We start from the raw sequence: 19,154 nt of genomic DNA on the forward strand, positions 1-19,154 counted from the left end.
CAGCACTCTCACAAGGCTGCTTTGAGAGAGACTGTTGAGCCCTGGGCCTGCCCAAAATCTGTCACACAGCACATCTTCCTTCTCTTAGCACTCACATGTTGATGTTGTTGAGAAAATAGATGCCCTGAATGTCCCTGGAGGTCCCAGAGGAAATGGCTTTATAGGACTCCAGTGGATGCATAAAATAACTTCCACTTAAAGGCAGGCGCTGGCTCAGCATTTGTAGGCCTGAGACAGATCAAACACTTCCGAGCAATTCCGAAGTTATTGGTCCTCCAGCTCAGGGGTTCCCAGCCAAATCTTTATCCTCTGCTTCTAAAAGCTGGTTCTACTTTATATTCAGGAATTACATCCCTAAAAGCACACATTGATGAATGAGCAATACTTTCCTCACTCCGCCAAGGCCCGGCACCGGCTGGAGTCCAGGACACGCAGGCATCCCTTGCAAAGGGCAGAGCAGTTGTGTGTGGACTCCTCGAGCCCTTTGGGAGCCGGACCCAGCCTAGCACTGCTCCTTTGCAAACCAGCAACTGGGGCACAGGCACAGCAGCCACTTCATCTGGCTAATGAGCATCTGCACAACACATTTTGGGTTCTCGTGACCCTTCATCTCTCATTTTCCAGTGATCTTTAAGCAGCCTGTGTGAATGGCAACTTACTAATACCTGCTTCCCATCTCAGCCCAGAGCTATCAGGCTTTTGAATGGACTGAGATACTGCAGGGCTTCAGAAAAGGTGCTGGAAATGGGCTCGTCTCGAGCAGGATGGGAAAAGCAGATTAATCGTGGTGGCCAAAATCTTCGCACTTCAGCAAAAGGCCATGTGCAGCCTGGAAAAAGAAAAACAGCACAAGGTAAATGGAAAACTCTCACTCAGAGAGAGCTATGCTAATCTGCACCAGCTGGTGCTCTACTAATATTTTGATAAAATCCTGTTTTGAGATTTTTTTTTCCCTCCCCCACCCTTTCCCTGCCCTTTTCTTGTGTCATAGTTCTGGCATGGTATAAAGGGGAACATATGTAGCAGACATAAATGCCAGATGAAAGAAGAGAAAAATAGAGGAGGATAAGAAACCACTCAGCTTCACCAATGCATCAAAACCCGGCTAATATCCCTGCATTAAGCTATCCTTCTCTCCTCCTTCCATACCCATCCCATGCACAAAGCCTCACTCTCTCACAGCCTCCCTCAAAGAGCTTACACAAAATCTGGGCCAAGGGGTGTAGGACTTGTGTTACCAATCAGAGCTCACTCATTCAATGAAGGAAATGAAGAAGAATCAGTTTGGCCATTCATTACATATTGCAAGCTAAATTGCTATTTCCAGCCAATACCTTGGAAAGCTTTGCAGAAGCCATTGGTCTTTGTTGTCCCAAAGAATGTTATCTGCCTCCCAGACAGGCATGGATGTTTTGTCAAATCCAAGAGATGGGGATTTCAGGACCATACTAGTTTTATGCTGATTGCAAGGTATGAGATGGCCCAGGGCCATGAAACAGCCAAGGGGTCTGGATATGACCAGCAGGAGATGGAGAGAGGGACAGGGCTGGAAATAAATCTATAAATAAGTCTGAGGTCTGTCCAGAAAACAACGAGAAAGACAAGAGACGGGTATGCCCACCATGTAGTTTTGCCCTGAGGTTTAATGGAGCCAGAGGAGGCTTCTCAGGGCAACTATGGCCCCTCCTGAACCTGACACAGACACATTCCTGAGGTTCAGTCTTCTTGCATTATGGGAAAAGCTTTCTTTCCTTAGTATAGAAGTTGACATCTGCTCTCATGGAGTGTTTCTGAGCATGCCTACAGTGCAAATCTTGGTGACAGCTATGTTGTGGAGACAGTGGTGTTCATCTTCTTCATTGCTCTGAAAGATGCAAGAGCATGGGATGGACTTTCTCTGCACTGAGTCCCATTAGTTGGTTCATGGATACAAGCTTCTGGAAGTCCACTTCTTGAAACCAGCTGCCATTTATCTACATCCCTCCTGCAGAGCCAGCCGAGTTTATTTTTTTTAACCTACTGTTGGATAATAAGACAGATGTCCACACTGGGTCTCATTTTGAATAGATCTAAACTAGAAACAAATGTATTAAGATGGGATGAATAAATATGTGTGTTTGTCCTGTTCCAGCATGTCTGAGTAATTCATGAACGAGTGTCTGGCTCCCATTTTGGTTTTTGAGGGAGCTGCTTTTTAGATGGGAAATAGAAATACCCCAGCAAAGGAGGGGATCTTCAGAGTATGGTGTGACATCTGTTATGCTGCTACAGCACAGAGTAAAATGTAGGTGAGACAAAATGGTGTAAAACATGCAAAATACAAGAAAAGTGGTGTTTTTGTGCTGCCTCCCAGATGGGCTGAAGTCACGCAACTGAGCGGTGAAGTGTTTAGGTGGGGAAGAGGACACCATTGTGGTGAACACTGAGTCACTTCTGGAGGAAGGATGTGCTCTCAGATGCCTTTCAAAGCAGCATTTCTAAGGTGGAGATCAGCTCTTGAATGGAGATCAGAACCACCTAGGATCCAGAGGAAACAAAAAGAAGAACGCAAGCAGGGGTGAGGTGGGGTAGTAGAGGAAGGCAGGGACAAGATCAAAGGAAAAGGGCAGGTTCAGAGCCACCATGAGCTCTCTGGTTCTGTTGGGTTTTCCCCCATGGGTCTCAATGCACAGCCTCACACATGTACAAGGCAACCAGATCACCCCAGCCCATCCCAGGCAAGCAAACAGAGGAGAGACAAGCTGTTGTACAGCATGAATGAAGGCTTTGCCACCCCACCTGCCATCTCTCCTATAAAGGAGTGGGAGCCAGCATCCCAGCATGAACATCTGACAGGGAGCTTGGGGTCTGGGGGGATTCTTCAGTTGGCTGTTGCAGGACATGAGCAGGTCTCATCCCAGGTGTCTTTCCTGTTAGTTTCCAAGTGCCTGCTTTTTTTGAACAAGACCTGTTGTCATTCCCCATGTGCTTTTATAGGCACTGGCAAAAACGAATCTCTTTTCCCAGAAAATCCGTCCAAAAAAAATGGTTCAAAGACAGTTGGAGAACAGCAGGTCTGTGAAGTGCAAGTCTTCAGATGGCAAAGTACAAGATTCATTGGACAGGAAATACAGCAGAAGCAATTTTTCCTCTTTACAGACAAAAAGCAAAAGAAGTGCAAATGCAAGACCCCTCTGGGACTTTGCCAGGGAAAATGCTCCTCCCACTGTGCTTGTATTTGAATCCTGATGCCCTCATCACAGCTGATTGTCCTACCTGCTGGACAAACTCACAGCCTCTGCTACATGGAGGCATTTTGCCATTAATGAAAGTGCTGTGGGAGCGGCTGCTGACATTATAGGATTATAGCTCACTGAAAGTGACAGGCGCGTCATGTTGTTTAACCAAGCTGTCAAAAGCAGCTGATGCTGAGCTTCCCATCACAGGAGTTATTGTATGGGACTGCTGCATCCACCTGGCCCTTCTGTCTGGTTCCTTATCACAAGCTTGAGGTAAGAAGCTGAAAAGCACCCAGCTGGCTCCCTTTTGGAGATGGCTGTCACATCAAAACTCAGGTACTTGGTTTAAGTGTCTCCTCTCTTCCTCACGCCTACTTGGATTTGGTACCTAGTACACTCTACACCAAATTCTGACTAGAAAAAAATGTGTATCACTTCTTCCCCTCCAGATCCATCCTTCTTGCAAGGTAAATGAACCTTCTCCCTCTGGGAAACCTCACTCTTCACAGCTTCCTGTGCTGGAGACATTTATATTCAGCTTGAGACTGCATCCAATTCTTCACAGAGCTGCTTGCAGTCTCTACTTGCAGAGGATTAAATGTGCTTTTTATGACTCCGGTTAAAGCTTCTAAAGATCTCTGATGTCCTTGGTGTCTGGGGAGGACTTTTTCAGACATGAACTTCCATGAAAGCTTGACACTGTGAGGGTCCATCAGTGGTCTCCGGTCCAGTCCTGCTCAGAGCTTGTTTAGTTTCAAAGTTCAACCAGATCTGTTGGTGCCTTCTCCAGTCAAATTCTGACCATACCCACGGAAATTCAATATTTAAGACACTGTTTAGAGAAGAGCATCAGTAGAGTCCAGGTACCTCCTTTTCCCCAGCAACTGAAATTCTTCCCACTGTTTTAATTTTCCTTAGCATGTTACCCCACCCTAAGAGCTTTGCTTCACTTGTTAGGTTTGGCATCTCTTTTGTACTATTTTTGGAGGATTCCAGAACATGTTTCTGATTTTGGCCATCTTCATCTTCTTCTTATAATTATTAATAATATTTTTCCTTCCATTCACTGGACTCATTCCCAAGCTGGCTGCAAGGCTTCAACACCAATCACTGTTTAATTCAATCTTCCTCTCTTTCAGGAGCACCTTCTCATAACACTGCTACAAGTCCATGGAAAATAAAATCTTGGAGAACCAGGAGTTTTGATTTAGGGCTTGCAAAGCACCTTGAAATACATCCCAGTGTATTCCTTCTTTCATAAATGTTCTCTCACCCTTTTCCAGGAAACAGAAGGTCCTCCACATCATCCTAACAGGGAAAGGTCCAAAATCTCAGGAGGCATAACATACATTCCCCCACACACACACTGTAAATCTGGGATTTGGGAGCCTGACGCTGTGCGATATGATTATTAGAGCAGAAGGGATATTTGGAGCTGTCCCAACCTGAACAAGTCTCTCCCATTCTAGAACAACCAAAATTCACCTCAAAAGCACCAGAAATCTAGAGAAGTCCTCAGGTCACAGCAATGAAAACCTCTAAGAGTAGATGTGCCTAGCAGAACAAGAGAAGAAAAAAATGGAAAAAAAAAAAAAAAAAAAAAAGTTTTATTGAGTCTGACTAACATTCCAGATTTCGTCCTTTGGTATTTCACAGTGTTCAACCTCCTGCTTCATGACACAGAAAAGTCTACTGTCTTCTACTTTTTGCAAATAAATAACACACAAGAAATGGTAAGTTTAGGTCAAATTAAGGCAATCTAATTACAGCCTTTGATCTCCCTGCACCTCACAAGATGGTGCTGATGTTCATTCTGTCATCAGACCCTTGCTGCTCTTGGTGTTCAGGCTCCACATTATCAGCTTGTAAAGCTGACCAAACCCCACCACACACTCTCAGGACAATGACAGCTCAGTCCCTCTGCTGTGTGAGAAAATGTTTGTATGGACACCTGCATGCACACTGACCTCAGTGCCAGTCTGCCAGCAGATAACTGATATGGATGGAGCAGGGCAGACATCACTGCCCATGTTTTGACAGCACATAGTGCAGCAGAGAGACAAAAAATTATGCATCCCAGCTGAGCAAACATTATACTGCAGCTGGCCAGAAAGCTGACTCTAAGAAAGGACATACACAAAGGAAAAAGGGGAGAAAAAGAGATTTCTGAAGGCAAACACAACACTTGTTTCAAGTCAACTACTACCAAACCCCTGGATGTGCTCTACCAAGGCTGATCTCAATGAGGAAATCCCCAGCTGGGGACAGTGAAAGTTAGGCACATATGTTGGCAACCACAACCATCCCCCCGTACATGGAGACACAGGCAGATTGGAGATACAGAAAGCTACTGAAGAGATAGAGACAGATCCTTATAGCCAGTGCTCCAACAGCCTTGAAACTGATGTTTTCTCAAAGGAAATGCCTTGCAAAATCTAAACCTATCAGACCAAGATTCCTAAAAATGTGATAAGGTGAATGCATACAAATAGCCATGCTGTGGAGGAACCTAGCTCCAAGGTTCATGTATCATATCACATTAGGTAAAGGAAGGAATTGTCTTAAGTCTGTTTCCTGTCTCTGTGTGCATCAGGTCACTCATGGGTGTCAGGCCTTTCCTCATCCCTGCCTGGCTGCCTTGCTAGAGTCTTCTGCAGACACACAGAAAACAGTAGGCTTAGGCCTTAGTTTAAATTTAGAACACCCATCTCTGTTCTTTGTTATGATGTTCCTCCTACCCTCAGGCCCTTGCTCCATGCAGTGCCTTTTTCAGCACTCCTTGAATGGCATCAGTGTGTTTTGGTATTGCACCAGGACTGAGTGTCGAGTACTGCCCCTTGCTCCCAAGGTGAAGGCTTGTGCCATAAAACATCTTGCCAGAAACACTTCTGAATCCTTCCCATGGGGTGGACTGAGTGGGGCCCCTCCTAGGTTGCTGTGTGGAGTTGCTGGATGAGGAACTGGGACCTCACCTCATCCTGCAAGAGAGCAAAAGACATCACTTAAGTTCAAAGGCACAGGCTGAGCTTTGCACAGAACATTTCTGAAGCATGTCCCCAGGCCTTTGGCTGCAACATCCAAGCCCTCTCTGCACTTTTGTTTTGCCCAGCCTCGTCTCCTGCCCCAGCATCCTACTAGCTGTAAATGCCTCTGCCACCCAGGCTCCAGGTTCCCTGGGATGTACGGTGAGGTACAGCCAGGCTCCAGCACTTGGCCCACCCAGGAGGACACTAAAGCATTCAGGGGGATCACTGAGGAGGCCTCACTGGTCAAGACACTCACAATGGGGAGGCCAACACTGAGCACAGCCAACAAATGATGTGTAGATTGCTCTCTTCTTTTTGTTTCGTTGCCTCTGTAAAGATGGGGAATGCACAAAGTCATTTTTGTCTCATCCTCATTACATGGCTTCTACAAAGATGGCACTTCTGTCTGCTCTCTTCCCTGCCTCTCTGTCTCCTCTCCTTCTTCTTCTCATCTGTCCTCGAGGAGACAGCTGCCACAGAGGCTGTGCAACACTCACTGCCTTTCTCTTCCACCAGTCACCAGAACTCAACACCTTCCTTTCCTCCTCATGAACTTGGAGACACTTCTCCTCTGCAGTCACACAAACAGTGCCTTTATGCCATTATGCCAGAGACTCCCATGATAAAAAGGAATAAATGTAATAAATATTAATATAATCATAGTACTTCTGTTGCAGACAAAATATATGTAATATGTATGCATCCACCTTTTCTCCTGATTATATATATTCTTATGCAAATATAGAAAAATAGCATATTTTGGAAAACTCTAAAAACCATTTAAGAAAAGGATAAATGGGAAACTAAGATATTTGCCAAAAAGTAACAAACCAGCAAAGTGATAAGTTTTATTCCCAAAATCTTCCCCAGGGACAGGGGAGTACTTCAGGGCAGGGGGAAATGAGGGATGCTATTAGAGAAGGTAGCTGATGTGGGCTTTTATAAAACCTTCCCAAGGAATCTGCCTTAGCAGCTTTTCCCACAGCATTACACAACACAGTACAATAAAAATGTCAGTAATGAAATAACACAGCTTGTCTTCGGACCCCCGCCCCCCTTTTCCTGAATCAAGAAGCATGATGATATGTTAAGGCACCAGTGAGTTTTCCAACAGTAAAACAGGGGAGAACTTCATTTTGGACACCTGGAGTCAGACAGAACTTAGGTTGTGTGTGAAAGAAATGCTTCTGCCTCCATATAAAGGCAGCACTGTGCAATCAGGTGAAAATTCATCTTTCTGGCGGCTGGGTTATGAACTCGAACTCAATATTCCTGTCTGCCCTACCAAAAGGTTCCCCAGTCCTCCATAAACCTGCACTGTGCAACAAGACAGTCCAAGGTGATTTATAGCACTGGGTGAAAATCAGATGAAATTCAGTACTTTCCCATTTAGCTCAAAATTAAGAAACTTTGGCTCAGTTATGCTTGGGCTTTGCTTTGGGGTGAAACCAAAGCATAAAGGAAAACTTGGGGGATGAGGAAAGAATGGAGAGACAAACCAGGTACGCTGAATTGGAAAACAGTTTTCTTGAACTCACGTGAACCCAAACCACTGACCTTCATACACATCCAAGACCCTCTCTGCACCACCACGTAGTACATAAATCTAACACCGAACTTGGAACTGAGCTTCACAACGTGGTTTAAACCACATGAAATTAGTCTGATTAAAGGCTTGGTTTGGGGGCCTGGTTAGGTTAGACTGCATTTTAACTGGGAGAAAGCTTGTGCTGCCAACAGATGTTGCCACTTTCGCGGTGGGGTGTAGTTTGGGGCCACATGCTTAGAGAAGTTGCACGCTCAGGCTATTGGCAAAGGCAGGAAAAAAGTTTGCTGTAAAGATGAAATGCATTAGAGAAGCTCACATGTTTTCTGATCATGCTGTGCCAGTCATCAGTAAATGTGACCAGCTGAAATTGCCTCCAAAAAGTAATAGTGGGGGGGACCGTTGGAACCCAGAAATATTTAAAAAGAAACAAAACCTGGAAACATTTGCCAAGTGAAACCAGACTTTGGTGATTATTTCATAACTATTCATTGAGGGGCCAGAAAAAAAAAAAAAATCCAGAATTTAAATAGGCTTGTTTGTTTGTTTGTTTGAGTTCAATTGCTAATGGTGATGGTTAATGGAAAAAAAAAAAAAAAAAAAAAAAAGGAAGATGTGTGTAACTGGCATACAGCCCTCACCCCATTTACCAGACCCCAAGTCAACCAGCAAAAGCCATAGTCTTATTGTTATGGGCCTTACATGAATTTTACCCATAAACTGATCTTTCAAATCCTAGGTAACTGCCAGGGATGCCTCTATTTAAAACAAATAAATAAATAAATAAAATATCCTGAAGCGTTATGAAATATATTTCCCTGTGAACCATATTCTGTCTCTTTTTTTGTCATGGAGGGTAAGGAAAAAAAGCACATTGCTTTCTCATATTTTAAATATGTACTTTTAAGAATGACAGTGGGATGCTCTGAAATTGTTCTGATCCTATTTGAAGTTCTGCCTTCAAATCTGAAGGGAGTCCAAGTACGTTTGAGAGCAACAAACTTGTGCCTTGACAAAACCAAGTCAGAATGCAAGGACTCAAGACTGTTCATCTAACACTCCCAGCATCCTTGTCTGCCATCTATGAATATCTGAGGAAAATTTTTTGCTGACTCCCCAGCTGCAAAAAGGTGCCGGATAAGGATGCTAATAAGCATCAGTTCTTCCCATCAGGCATATCTTGCGTTCTCAGCTCAAGCATCCAAGAGGAGCCAGCAGGACTCCATCCACCAAACACAGAACCTTGGAATCATTGAATCATTTAGACAGGAAAAGTCCTGTAAGATCACAAAGTCCAACTATTAACCTAGCACTACTAAGTATACCACTAGACCATGTCCCCAAGCAGCACATCGACACGTCTTTTGAATATCTCCAGGGATGGTGACTTATATCTTCAACAATATAATATACAGCTCAGATAATAGTCCTGTTGACTTAGCAAGTGACAGGTTTTCCTGATGTCCATAAATGATTTAAGAACATACGTCCTCCTGAACTCTTAAGTCATTTAAGTACTTCTAAAAATACCTGTCTAAGCAAGAATGTGTAAAGCCAAAAGTCAAAACTGTGGCCTTCTCAAATAAGGTCCTTGGTCTGGGACCAGACCTCACATGAGGTCTCAGGCATGCCTAACAGTGGCACAGCACTTCCTACCACTCTCGGTAGCTGGAAGCACAGGTGCCACCTGAGGCATTTCCTGGCAGAAAAGGTAGTTTGTCTGGGTGAACCTTGATAAAATTACCCAGCAAATCCCCAGTAAAACCCCTTCTCCAGTGGAGCACAAGCTCTTAACAGGGTACCCTCAAGGTACCCTGCCCAAAATGGTGGGAGAACAGCGGGAAGTAGTCTCAGGTGCTGGCTCAGCACATGGCAGCCAGCCAGCACAAGGGTGTTGAAAGCCACCCAATCTTTGAACAAACCAGGTAAGTGGTGGAGTCTCCATCCCTGGAGGTATTTAAGAGAAGTGTGGATGTAGCACTTAGGGACATGGTTTAGTGATGGGATTCAGTGTCAGGTTGATGGTTGGACTTGATGAACTTAAGGGTCTTCTTCAACCTAAATGATTCTGTGATTCTGAACACCATGGGTGGACATGGAAACATCCACAGCAGGCTGAGACCTTTAGGTTCCTTCCTAAGTTGCATGCATGGAGCTCAGGTTGCTCAGCGCATTGGCATGGGCAAAAGTGACAGAGCTCCTGTACCCTTCTGCAGCAGCAGTGGAACACTGTCTGGCATGGTGATGAGCAAAGCACCTGCTGAAACTACAGCCAGACAGATTCTGGTCAGAAATTGGAGAAAATTTTCCAAGAGGAAGAACAAACAAGCACAGGGATTAATCTTCTGGAGACAAAGGATGCTGTCTGCATAAAGGGGACCAGCCCAACGTGGTGATGCTTGCTGGTCGGAAAGGTCCTGTGCGAGGCAATAAACTGCTAAAGGGGCATTTTGACAACTGCCTCCTTGCATTCGCCAACAGGCATTGACATTAGCTGAATTTATACTCAAACTTTATCTGTTGCCTGCAATTCTAATTTGTGGTTCGTAGGCCATAAAACTCCAAGTTTTCCAGGCAGGGAAAAAAAAAGAAAAAAAAAAAAAAAAAAAAAAAAAAAAAAAAAAAAAAAAGTGACGATTGACTGTTACTGCTGCTTTTTTTTTCTTTGCTTTTTTTTTTTTTTTTTCCACTAGAGCTGTTCCTCATGCAGTTGTAACCAAATAGTAACCAAATAGACTGTCTAATGGCCAGTGCTGTTTATTCCAAAACAGTATGGATTTCCCATTTGTAATTCAAAAACCATAGGGTGTAACTTTCCTTGCTTGGCATGAAACGTGGTTGAGCTTCTAGGATACAAGCACAGAGACAGTCCCGAGGAAAACAGTTCCTGCCTGAAGAGGAATCAATGAGAAATAAGCTGTCTTTCACTTGTGATGAATGGTACCTTTTTAAAAGTATCATCAGCTGGAGGAAAAAAAAAAAAAAAAAAAAAGCCATTTGTTTCCCCTAGTGAAAATTTACTAGACTTTACATAGCTAAATACTTTTTATTCCCATCTTATATTAATTCTTTTTAGTGGCCCCATGCATAGACAGTTTCCATTTCCATTTACACTTGAAATGATTTTTTGCAACAAGCTTCATCAATCCCAAGCTAAAAAGAAACCACAGAACTACAGAGAAACCTTAGCCTGTATCTTTCCCTGTGACAGGTAGGATGAAACCAGAACAATCCCGCTATCAGACTGCCCACATGGAGCCCCACGTGCAGGCAGGTTTCTGCTGCAGGGCTCGGCATTTCTGCTTCCCTCTAAGCGGGTTTTATGACACCCATCTACCACAGGCTGAGAAGCCACGATGCCGCCTCTGGATGACTGAGTTTTGCCTGCTGATGTGCTGTGATTTGGGAGGATTACCATGGTTTCTGAAAGCCTGACTTTTAAAGTCGCTGTGAGGGACTGCGACCTGCCCTCGCACAAGGCCCTGCACTTATGAGCGCTGGCAGGGCCTCATCTGAGCCCGGGGCCTTTCCATCCCAGTAAAGGTGTGGAGCAAGGCCATGGTGAACGTAAAGGCTTGGGAGTAAAGAGCAACTGCCACATGCAGTGCTACCTGCCAGCTAGGATGGGATCCCACCCAGAAATAGACAGACCCCATGGAAAGGATAAGCTGCAGTCACTGTAAGATGACGTGAGGGAGATTTAGGGGAAACTTTTGCATGAGGAATGCCAAGAATTGCAATACAATGCTTGAAAAGAAGGTGGTCTCTATTCTCAGGTGACAAGTGACAGGATGGAAGGTAACAGCCTCAAGTTGAACGAGGAGAGGATTAGGTTGGATGCCAGGACAAATTTCTTCATGGAGAGGGAGCTCAGGCATCAGAAGGGGGTGCCCAGGGAGGCAGTGGCATCCCCATCCCTGAGGTGTTTTAGGGAGGTGTGGATGTGGCACTGATGGACGCGGCTTGGTGGTGGGACTTGGCAGTGTTAGGTGATGGCTGGACTTGGTGATTTTAGGGGTCTTTCCCAACCTCAACGATTCAATGGTCCTATGATTCCAGGACTTACGAGGAGTAGGTTCAACACACATCCCTGGACATAGTTCATACAAGGTTTGTCCCATCTTGGAGCAAAGCGGTGGGATTTTCTTCACACTCCATCTCCTACAAACACTTCACAGCACTGCTAAGGTGTGGCACGCCGTGGCACGGGTCACATTCATGCTGGACAAGAAGAGGAGTGGGCATGGGGCAGAAGAAGAGGCAAAGCCCACTGCTCCCCCATTTCCCAGCTCACCAGCGTGGGATGGACGGGCAGAAGCATGGGGGCCAACCAAGGAGCAGCTCAGGGGGCCACAAAGCATTTTGGCAAGCAAGCCCTCCCTGGGAGCCAAAGGGCAGAGCTGAGAAGCTTCCTCACAGTCAAATTACCTCAACGGGAAGCTGAAAGATATTCCCATTGCCTGCGAAGCTGCATGCCAAGTCTGGTGTTTGTTTGTGTCTGTGTTTATTTCTCAGAGACTTTCTTTCTCTGCACCCCAGGGAACTGGCTGGATGCGAGCTCTGGCCTTCTCATGGAATGAGGATTAACTCCTGGATCCTGGCAGTACCGGGAGGAGACCAGCTCCTGCTGAATTGCAGGCTGACAAAAGGACCACAAGCCAAAAGACACCCAAAAAGCAAACGCTGCATGCCTCCCAGATGTCCAGAGACCAAATATCTTGGGCTTGTCTCCTGCCTACTCCTTGTTTGGTTTATCATCTGGTTTATCATTGCCCAAGTCCTAAATTGCAGCTGTAGCGGTTTCCAGCATTGCTTGGGGCTGTTCTGTGCCACCTCTACAGAAATAACCACCCAGCCTGCTGTGGGCATGAAGGGCCCACGATTCAGACTGCATTGTCAGATTTGAAGGTGAAGGGTGGGGAGGGGGTCCAAAAACAAGAGCAAAAAGCACAGCACTGTCTCAAAAATCAAAATAAAATGGTGTTTGCCTGAGACCAGTTTTCCACTGGGCTTTTAAATTCCTCAACTAATTAAAATCTTCTGGTACAAATTGGTTTTGCTTCTCTGATGGACCAGGCCGACTCGCACAAAGGGAGGCTCTGACCCATCCTCTCAGAGGCTACTTCTGTTTGAGGAGAGCGTGAGTAATGGCTGAAACACATGGGGACTTCAACATTTGGGGCAGTTTCATGAAAAACCCTTTCTCCCTACCCCCAGCGGGGATAAAACAACGTCAGCAGATGTTTGCAGGGAAATGAATCGCCAGCCGTGGACTTTCCGCATCCCAACTTCACGCATTCCTGCGAGCGATGAATCACATGGAGCACATGAGGCACTTGCCCACAGCGACCCAGTTGGGACTTGGAGAAATCTGGGCAGAGCAGAGGACGGCGACATCAAAGAAAAACCCAAGCCAGTGAGAAAATGAGGAGTCCACCCCCCGTTTGGAGAGGGGTCTCCCTGGCTCATACCTTCCTGTGGGACCAAATGCTGCTGAGCAGTGCATTGCCTGAGACACAGCCAGCCAGAGAGCTCATTACTTTCTCCCTTTCCTTGTTGCTTTCTACAGGAAAGGCAACTGGGGGCCTTTACAAAATGCTGATGTACTGATGCACACCCAGAGTCATGTGGACAGAAACATCAGTAATGTCTTCCAGGGAGCAGCAGATGCTGCATTTGAAGAGTGGGCCTGTAGACTTGACATGCCAACTGCCCAGGGGCCAAACAGACACCCAAGCAGCCAGGGTTATTTATCCAGTTCCAGCCAGTAGCCCAAACCCCATTTGAAATCAAGGTGGTCTGTGGAAGAACACGAGATCCATTTGATTTGTAATCTAATCTTCTAATGACATTCATGGCATATAAACTGTTTTCCATGGAAACCTATCTGCAGAATGATATGCAAGCCAGATGCATTGATTTAATTAGCCCATGTAACTTCCTTAGTTATATTCAAACATCTGACCCATGCTAACAAGACCGGGTACTTCAAAGCCATATGAATCATTTTTCATACCAGAAAAAAAGGAACACCAGAGAGCCAGCTTTGCAGCGGACACCCGCTGATGTCCCATTTGCTAGAGAATTCACCATTTTCACAGACCTTGGAAACAAATGCATCGCCAATTAAATCATCTCTTTCCAAACAGCAGGATGGTGTTGTCCATATCCCTGCTGGTCCCTGAAGAAGATCCCACGTGAAAGTGCATCAAGCCAAGGCTGTCCAGCGAGTCCTGTGCTGGTTTGGGGTGGAATGGCGTATAATAATTGTGCTTCCACAGCATTTAAAATGCTGGAGAGAAAATACAAATCCACAGCACTTCACACCGGCACAGAACTTTTCTCAGTGTTATGGAAGTCTCAGTGTTCAAATATCCTTTAACTATCCTGTTTTTTATCTTTGCATAGCTGGTGTTACAAGCACTATAGGATTCACCTATACCTGCCCCTATTTTCTTTGGCTCTTCATGCATGTGCACATGCACAGAGCAAAAAGAAACAAAGTTCACGCACCAGCAATGGGAACGGTAAAACTTCCTAGAGTTGTTTGCATTGGCACGATGGGTTTTGCTGACATCTTTGCATCATTCATAGTCTACGATGCATGAAATATTTAGGGTTATCACTAAACCAAAGGTTTATGGACTAAACCCAAAGTTCACCGAACTCCCAGCAAGAACAACTCCCAGCAAGATTGACCAGACTCTGTCTGAGGCTACCAAATTATTCTCAACCTACAGAATTCACAGACAGGCTTTAGGCTCTAGTTCTGCTACAAATGATGGGCGGTTTGGACAGGATGCTGCAGAACTGTGCCATGAAAGCCACGTAGCTGCTGAGGCAGGCAGGGAAAGCTGCATGTGAATATGCAGATGACCAGCCTCCAGCCTGGCAGCAGTCGCCAGCTATGGGGAAGAAGAACATCTGCTTTGATGCTCTGGCTTGAAGAAAGTTACGCTAATGGAGTTTGGTCATTACAGGAACCGATACCAGGAGTGGAGCTAGCATAATTGGAAACTTCTGCTCTCCTAGCCCAGCACTGCTCTGAGAGATCACCCAGCACCAGGACATGATCAGGCCTCCATCGGTCATCTGTGCAGGCTGGCATCACACTACGATGCTCTGGGAGGCTGCTTGGAGCACCCACCTGTGAATGTGGTGGTGCCCAAGCGAGCCATGGGAACATGCTTAGCATCTACCATAGCGCCCAGTCTCTAACCTTAACCCTCTTCCTAGGACAACAGGGAACTAAGGAAAACAGTTCACTTTTAAAAAGCAGTAAACAAATTTACTTGATGTCACATTATATTTCTTTCAATGAGAATGTATGAAGAGAAGTAGTCTAAAGATATTTTCTTCATAAAAATACAGGTTTTGTGAAACCCAATATTTTGTACTGCCATGTAGAATTGTTAGGGTTGATTTTATTTCATGTTTCGCTTCCTTTTTCTTTTTTACTGTGTTTCATCATGTGGTTGGAACAATATACTCCATCTCAAATCATCACAATTTCACTAAAACACGAAGAGGAGATGCTATGAAAAAAAACTGTATGTCCCAATCAAGACCAAGCTGCAGCTGCTAGTAGCAATTTAGAAATAATAATAAAAAAAAATAAATATTTACACTGTTGCATCATGAGACAGTTTACTCATTTTCATTATAGGCAGTGTCATAGAATAATATTGATACAATCAAATATAAGAGAAAAAAATCAGCAACTGCTTTCATACTGACACAAAATGTTTAAATGCTGAAAAATTCCAAAATTAAGACTTGTTGGTAAAAACTGCTTTGTGGGGAAAAAAAAAAAAAAAAAAAAAAAAAAAAAAGCTATGAATCTATTATTACATCCCAACTGCACATAAAAACAGGCTCAGAAAAGCCAGAAACACCCACAAAACGATCGACCCCACTCCCTGTGCCTCCTTAATCTTCCGTGCCTCCGAATGGTACCACAACTCTCAATGCTGTAAATGACACTACACGGAGCTAACAGCACTCAATGCTTTTAAAGTGATTTCTTAATTTAACTTCCAGTTTATGAAGGCATTTTACCATCCTTCAACTCTCATTTTCTCTGAGCAAATGCAGACCCTGCTTTGCAAAATGTTAAATAAATGGATGTCGCCAAATTATTAAAATTAAAGGCAAGTGCAGAGCTGGCCAAGCAAATCGTGGCTGGAAACCAGCTTCCAAATTCCCTTAGCAGCTTTCAGATGATTGTGGAAGGATGCCATCAGAGAAAATGCCGTGTCTGCAAGCATCACCTCACCCTGGTATGTTTGGAAAGCTTATAGAAAGCCCATGCCATGGGGAGTGGACTGTGTATAGATCGTACATCATCCTGCTACCTTCTGGGGGATGGCTGAAGCCATTAATCAACGACAGAGCTGTCCTGGTCTGTCTTATCCACCACAGCTTTATTTTTCTCTCTGCCTTCCTAGTGAAAGATCTTGACCTCCAGCACTGGCCATTTTCTGGTCCTCACCTCCCACGCTCAGAGCCAGTCCCAAAAGAGCCAAGTCCAGGCTGAACTTGCAGCCACCTCTGCATGGTGGCACTCAAGGTGATGGACATTTGTCACCTCACTGCAATTTGTGGCTCCCACCCAAAGGATATGGAGATTCAAAGGCTGCTTCCATCAGCCTGGGCCTCATGCCTCCCTCACCCAAAGTGCCCAAGATACCTCTGCATATTTTCTGAATGCCTCATGCCCCCTGCTGTGATTTTATTATTTTGAAAATATTTGCAGATGCAATGGTGTCTCTGCAGATTTCTGGGGCTCGCAGGTACGTGCCACCTACCTCTGCCTCCTTCCCGCATGAAACCTTTAGGCAAAGGCTTACTTGAGCTTCATGGTAACTCCCAGCCTTCGTTAAGCACGTATTTGATGGGAAACAGGAATGCCCAGTGTTTTACCTGTAGCTTTTCACTGATGTGCAGCCAGTTTGGCCAGCTGGGTTTGGACATTTTAGTACCTTCTTTAAGATAACGACCATGGCACACGTGAGCTCCTAGCCAGGCATCCTCAGGCTGGCTGATTTTCTGTTGGAAAGATTTGTTGTGCATTTTACAAACACCAGATGCTCGGTGATGAGAAAATAAAGCATACTTTCCAGTAAACAAAAGCAGATTTCATTTGTCTCTAAAGCATAAACAAAAAACAAACCAAAAAAAGTGAAAAAAGTGCAAAACAGATCGGTACAAATCAGGCTCGTACACATGCTCCATGGGGAGAAAGTGGTGAAAGAAGTGGGAAATGTGTGTACCTGGAGGCAGCTAAGGGGCTCCATGGGGCAGCAATGGTCTCAGAGGCTCGAGCCTCCTTTCCTGTGCCACGGCTGGGCGCTGGAGCCTGGTGCCCTGAGTGCACTGCCCAGTTTCTCAGTGAATGTGAGCAGTGGGTTTCTTCTTTCTCTTGCAGGTTGCAAACTCCAGGGGCCAAAGAGCTCACACAGGGAGGATGACAGCCCTGGAGGAGCTGGAACAAAGCAAGTTAAACACGTAGGGGCTTCCTCAGCAGCAGCTGGGGGAATGGAAGTAACGCTTGCTAGAGGAACTGCTTGGAGACTTTGAGGCTTAACTGCAGTCTCGGTTGGTTTTCATAGCCCAGGGCAAATATTTGAGCATCACAGAGTGCAAGGTAAAACCTCTTCCCTTCCTCGCTGCTGCAGAAAAGGGAACTCTGTGCTAAATCTTAGGATAAGATTGATGAGCATGAGTAATAAGGAGAACGCTGCAATGTCATTACATAAACCAAGGACAGGCTCTCAGATGGGCTCTTCTCCCCAAAAATACAAGGAACAAAATGAGAAGTGACCAGAAACCTCAGCCTGTCTGCTCCAGGGAGACGACCAAGAGGGGACAGGTTAACAGCATGCAAAATCACAGCTCGAGCCTAGCAGCCCTTTAAACAATTCCACATTTATCAGGCCAGCATTTACAGCTCAGAGCTCTCCCAGCTGACAATAAATCTGTTCTGACCAAGCTACAGCACAGAGATGCTGCTGCTGACCCACTCCCCAGCAGGGTCGCGGGCACCCAGTTGGGGTGGTGCTACGTGAGCCTCATCGGGGGAGACTTCAGCACTGGGAGGCAGGAAGGAGCCGCTTCCGAACCAGAGCAACTCCAAGGTTGGATGTGTTTGTCAGCCCTCAAATTAGGGCTTGTTTTGCTTTGTTTTGATTCACCATCACAATAATCACAAATCACTTGATCGTCCTCTTCCTATTTAGGAGAAACTCTCTTTTTGCCTTTGGAGCGAATTCTGGCATCAGCTAGGACAAAACATTTTCCAAATGAAAACAGCAGGAATCCTAAAAAAAAAAAAAAAAGAGACCGGCATCTTTGATTGGAGATAACTACAGGGACTAAACTCTCAGGCACCCAAAATGCTCTTCCTACTACCTGAATACAGAACAGAGTCTGCACCACAGCTGCTAATCCCTGGAACAGAGCACCCATCAGAAATGCTCAAGCTCATAGGGATTTTTCCAATGAAAAATGAAAGTTATAGGAATCAAAATACGCTAAGGAATTTCCCTGTCTTAACAGTACTTCCCTGCCAGTACAAACTGAGGAGCTATGTTTCCAGAGATGGATACAAAGAAAGCAGAAGCAGGAAGTAGAGGTCTAAGGAGCCTTCTCCAGCTGGCTTTAAAGGACCAGGTGGGACAAGACCTGCAGGCTACCCTGAGCAGCAGCGGTGACACAGGGTGCCGCATGAGCTTATGGAAGAGGATTCGGCAGGGAGAGGCTCCAGAGCATGAGCTCCTCTGCACATTCACATTAGTTTAGCTTCAGATTTAGTTGCTGTATCTCTCCTGAAAACTGTCCAGGGGTGGCAAAGGTGCAGGAAACCCCAGTCCGGTCCCTGCCTGCTTGCCTGTAACCCAATAGCAGACAGCACGGTTCTCCGGCCCCCTCCAGTGGCTACAAAACAGCCTTTTGCAATCCTAGTCTGCTCTCTGCTGTATACAGGAGTACTTCCCCTTCCCATGGCGAGGTAAATGATTAGGCAGACAGCCATGCTCTTGCACTGGAACATCTTTATTTAGCTATCCACAGACCCAGGCCCACCACAGAGATCTCCAGTCTGCTCTTGGATCTAATCTTGCTGCTGTGCACAACCCTTCTACCCCAGGCAAAGGCAACAGACCACCAAACAGTGCTTCTTGAAGCGGGACTCACTTGGCTGTCACCTCTGCTCCATCCTGGGCACGTTCCTACACTGCTTGCTTCACTGGAACAATGGCTAAAGAGGTGCTGTACCTCAAAGCCTGGTTTTGGTGTAAGAAGTGCTTTACTTGAATCTGGGGATGGAAAAAAAAAAAAAAAAAAAAAAAAAAAAAAAAAAAAAAA

At 45.4% G+C, this 19,154-nt stretch overlaps 1 long non-coding RNA gene across 1 annotated transcript; it reads right to left on the reverse strand.

Moving 5' to 3' along the window:
* Positions 1–18,821: 18,821 nt before the first annotated feature.
* Positions 18,822–19,154, reverse strand: LOC118169502. Its single transcript, XR_004752164.1, has 2 exons — positions 19,065–19,154; positions 18,822–19,023 (listed from the first exon to the last, which is right to left on the reverse strand). It is a non-coding gene; the product is annotated as an uncharacterized LOC118169502 (long non-coding RNA).

The sequence above is a fragment of the Oxyura jamaicensis genome, chromosome 7 (genome assembly GCF_011077185.1).
Source record: "Oxyura jamaicensis isolate SHBP4307 breed ruddy duck chromosome 7, BPBGC_Ojam_1.0, whole genome shotgun sequence".
NCBI lineage: Eukaryota > Metazoa > Chordata > Aves > Anseriformes > Anatidae > Oxyura > Oxyura jamaicensis.